The sequence below is a fragment of the Trachypithecus francoisi genome, unplaced genomic scaffold (genome assembly GCF_009764315.1).
Source record: "Trachypithecus francoisi isolate TF-2019V2 unplaced genomic scaffold, Tfra_2.0 Lachesis_group11, whole genome shotgun sequence".
NCBI lineage: Eukaryota > Metazoa > Chordata > Mammalia > Primates > Cercopithecidae > Trachypithecus > Trachypithecus francoisi.
The window spans coordinates 22497488-22502238 of record NW_022681456.1 but is presented as its reverse complement, the minus strand read 5'-3'; the positions used below and the strand labels follow the sequence as shown (position 1 = coordinate 22502238).

The 4751-nt window shown below is 50.6% G+C and overlaps 1 long non-coding RNA gene across 1 annotated transcript; it reads left to right on the top strand.

The window, feature by feature from the left end:
- Nucleotides 1–714: 714 nt before the first annotated feature.
- Nucleotides 715–2668, top strand: LOC117089410. The gene is made up of 2 exons (XR_004439587.1): nucleotides 715–1284; nucleotides 2329–2668. It is a non-coding gene; the product is annotated as an uncharacterized LOC117089410 (long non-coding RNA).
- Nucleotides 2669–4751: the final 2083 nt, after the last annotated feature.

Below are 4751 nucleotides of genomic sequence, written 5' to 3'. Positions count from 1 at the left end.
GTTCTACCCTCCAGGCCAACTAGAGGCTCCTATAGCCGCTGCAGCACTGGAGGAGAGCCGACCTGGGAGGACTCCCAGCCGTCTCCACCACAGGAGTCTACATTGAATTCCCCCGCACCCCTTGCAGTTACCTGTTGCAGCAGAGGTCACATGATCATCAACTGCTCTGGCCAGGGAGACCCGAGCGCTGTCTGCAGGACTTCCAGGAGTTTCCTCCTCCTGCCTCTCCTTCCTCCGGACAAGGCCTGGTGCTTAGTCACTCCATCCACTGGCCCTGGGCAGCCCCTGCTTCCTTCCTTCCATTTTTGAGAGGAGAGGACCTGTTTACCCTTTGTTGGGTCAGGGTGTCCGGTGCTTACTGTCAAGAACACACAGCCAGCCGGGAACGGTGGCTCACGCCTGTAATCCCAACACTTTGGGAGGCCAAGGCAGGCAGATCATTTGAGGCCAGGAGTTCGAGACCAACCTGGCCAACATGGCAAAATCCCATCTCTACTAAAAATACAAAAGTTAGCTGGGCGTGGTGGCGGGCATCTGTAATCCCAGCCAGTTGGGAGGCTGAGGCAGAAGAATCACATGAACCCGGGAGGCGGAGGTTGCAGTGGGCTGAGATTGTTCCACTGCACTCCAGCCTGAGCAACAGAGTGAGACTCCATCTCAAACCAAACAAACAAACAAAACACAGCCCCTGGCCAGACTTGACCTTTGCTGGGCTTTGCTGAGTCTTCAGCCCAGAGCACATTTCATGTTCTGGGCACTCTCGTTGGGTCCCTGATGGAACTGCTCATCCAGGCATCCCCCTCTTCCTGCCAAGGGATTGGCCTGGGAAGGGGGTCAATGGGAGAGAGACAGAATCATGGTGAATGGCCACATGCACTCCTGTTGGGGTGGGCTCCTGCAGCAGAGAAGCTCCTAGGCCCCCTACTCAAGCCAGGGTTTCCAGGCCTCCGTCATTCTGTGGGGGCCCCTCTGCCTTCGCCGTCACCTGTTTGCTCCAGTCAGCCTGAACTGATTTTGTCGTTTGCAGAATAGGAGCCCAGGCCAGGAGCTGAGGGAGAGACAGAGAAGATGAGGTCCTTGCTGGTAAGGGACACACTCGAAGTGCGGGAGGCACAACTGAGAACAGCCAGATGGAATGTGAGGTTGAAGAGTGAAATGGCCGGTGATGATAATCACGGGGAGATAATAACAGTGCCGCCGCCCCTCCCCTCCCGGCCGTGTGCCAGGCGCTGCACCAGGCACATGACACACATCTCCTCTTCTGGTCTTCACAATGGCCATGAGGTAGGCCCTCCGACGAGTTAGGATTAGGTTCTGTGCAGTAGAAAGTCCAAAATACCAGTGATTTAAACAAGCCAGCGCTATTTCTCATGCCACAGGCTGGAGGCATGAAGTCCAGGGCTGTGAGGTGCCTCTGTTCCACAAGGTGGCAGGGACTCCCTGCTCTGCCAGGCCTAAGCGCCTTCTTCCTCATGGCCCAAGAGGGCAGCATCTGCATTTCAGGCAGGAGGACCCAGGAGGGGGCGAACAAGATTGGGACCATAGTCACGTGCCGGTCGCCTCTCTGAGGAATTGCCCAAAGTGGCCACGTGCTCCCAGTCCATGGGCAGCACTTAGTCCCATGAACAAGGGAGACAGGCAGTGTGGCCTTTATTTAGGGCACCACATGCTAAGCTAAAAAGTCTGTGATTGTTGAAGAAGTGGAGAAGAGGTCTTTGGGAACCTGCCGGTTATGGTACAGATAAGAAAAACAAGGCTCAGAGAAGTGAAGCTGTTTGTCCTCATCACCCAGCCATGAAGGGGCAGGGCAGGACTTAAACTCCAATGGGACTTAAACTCCAACTCAAAGAGAGGACAGCAAAATCACAGGGAGCCAGAGGAGGCCTTTGGGGCAGTGGTGTTTAAGCTGGGTCTCCTGGTCTAGGAAAAGGGGAGAAAGGACGTCGTAACAGCCAAGTTCTAGAAGAGTGAATATCTTTTGAAGAAAACCGCTTTTCTTGGGGTGGCATTTCTGGGCCACTGCTTGACTATCTCCAGCAGTGGGGAGTTCACTTCCTATGAGGCAACTCATTGTGCTTGGGAATATTTCGATCTCTCTCTTTGTTTTGTTTGACAGGGTCTCACTCTGTTGTCCAGGCTGGAGTGCAGTGATGCAATCATGGCTCACTGCAGCCTTGACCTCCTCGGCTCAAGTGATCGTCCTGCCTCAGTCTCCCAAAGTGCTGAGATTACAGGCGTGAGCCACCACACCTGGCCTACTTGGAGATAGTTATAATTGGCGTTTTCCCTTACAGAGTGTGACTGCTGTCTTCTGTTTTTCCCTGTTAGGCATTTCTTTCCCTTCTTCTGATACCATCCACTGTCCCATAATTTCATTTCTGGAGGCTGACCTAACCAGGCCAGTGGGGCTCAAGAGTGGAACTCCAGCTGGAACTCTTAGTGGAGAAGTCTCAGCTGCAACTACTATTTGCAAGGCTGGATGGGCCCAGGACCGTGGGGCATCGCATGGGGAAGGCCTGCCTGGAAGTTAGACCAACACAGAGCAGAGAGCAGGGCCACAGGATGGAGAAACAGAGGCCGCATCTGGTCTCACTGAGGCCTTGTATCCAGCTGTGCCCAGAGCTACCCTGGACCTGTTAGTTGTACAAACCAATAGATTCCCTCTGCGCTACGGCCAGTTCGTTTCTGTCACTTTCACCTGAAGAGCGCTGACTAAGGGAGGTAGAGCTCTCAGGCCTGTTTTTATCACCATCTAGGGGAAGCTGGGGAACACCTATATGTTTTATAAAAGTACTAGGGCCTAGAGCAGTGTTTTTCCAAGTGCAGGCCACAAAAAACAAATACCAGCATCACTCTGATACTAAACTTGATGAAAACGCACATTCCTGGGCCCCAACTTCCAAATCAGAATCTTGGGCAGTGAGGCCTAGGACTCTGCATTTTGTCTAACACTCCAGGGGATCTTCAGGGCACCCAATTTGAGAACCATTGGCTGAATTAGGTGACCTGGGATCCGATCTAGCTCAGAGCCTGCCACCAACTTGGATATTAAAACAGGTTCCCTGGGCTGGGCGAGGCAGCTCATGCCTGTAATCCCAGCACTTTGGGAGGCCGAGGTGGGCAGATTACCTGGGGTCAGGAGTTCAAGACCAGCCTGGTCAACATGGTGAAACCCCGTCTCTACTAAAAATACAAAAAGTAGCCGGGCATGGTGGCGCACGCTTAGAGCCCCAGCTGCTGGGGAGCCTAAGGCAGAAGAATCACTTGAACCTGGGAGGCGAGGGTTGCAGTGAGCTGAGATCATGCCATTGCACTCCAGCCTGGGCGACAGAATGAGACTCTGTCTCAAAAAAACAAATAAAAACCAACAAAAACAAACAAAAAAACACAGGTCCCTGTAGCTTTTCTTTTTTCTTTTGTTTTTTGAGATGGAGTTTCACTCTTGTTGCCCAGGCTGAAGTGCAATGGCACGATCTCGGCTCACTGCAACCTCCGCCTCCTGGGTTCAAGCGAGTCTCTTGCCTCAACCTCCCCAGTAGCTGGGACTACAAGTGACTAAAACTTGGTCTAACATATCACAGGCACACATATATGCTTGCAAATACAAAGTAATGATCTAGAAGAAGACAGAACAAACGAAGACTGAGGAAGTCTTGGCATCAAAATGGCCCTGGTTTCTGGTTCTAGATCAGCTGAGCACCTCCACCCCTTCTGGTCTGGGACTGGTCTGTGTGGCCCTGAGTCAACCTTTGGTGAGCACGCAGGTACTTACCAGGGGCTTGGGGCCGAGTGGGGCCATCTGTGACACAGGGTCATGAAGTTAGGTGCTTGCAAATGAGCATTTCAGATGAGCCAGTCTACTCTCAAATGCTGTTGGTGTGAGGTAGGCAGCGTTCTCTTTGGAAAACAGCAGGGCAAGACAATATAATAAACTATTTTATTATTATTATTATTATTATTATTATTTTTGAGACAGAGTCTTGATCTGTCACTCAGGCTGGAGTGCAGTGGCATGATCTCGGCTCACTGCAACTGCTGCCTCTCGGGTTCAAGCAATTCTCCTGCCTCCGCCTCCCAAGTAGCTGGGATTATAGGCGAAAGCCACCGCATCAGGCCCAGTAAACTATTTTTAAAAATGCAAGGCTAGGCACAGTGGCTCCCAGCACTTTGGGAGGATCATTTGAGCCCAGGAGTTTGAGACCAGCCTGGGCAACATAGTAAGGTCATGTCTCTACAAAAAAAAAAAAAAAAAAAAAAAATTAAAAATTAGCTGAGTGTGCTGGTGAATGCTTGTAGTCCCAGCTACTTGAGAGGCTGAGGTGGGAGGATTGCCTGAGCCCTGAGGGTCGAGGCTGCAGTGAGCTGTGATCCCACCACTGCACTCCAGCTTAGAAGACAGTGAGATCTTGACTCTAAAAAAAAAGAAAAAAATTTTAAAATTAAAAAAATCATCTTGTGGAGATCCAAGCAGAAATATTTATACATAAAATGGTATCTAAGTCTTCAAAATAACCATATTGGGCGAGTGCAGTGGAGAGGAAACACATTTGGCTCCAGCTTGATGCGTGTTAAGGCTGAATGATAGGTACGTGTGGCTTCAGTACTATTCTACTTGTGTATATATTTGATTTTTTTCAGAGTGAAAACAAATAAAAAGGACCACCCCACTTTGTTTATTTATTTATTTCCCCTTCTCTCTCTTTTTTTTTTTTTTGTGAGACAGAGTCTCACTTCATCACCCAGGCTGGAGT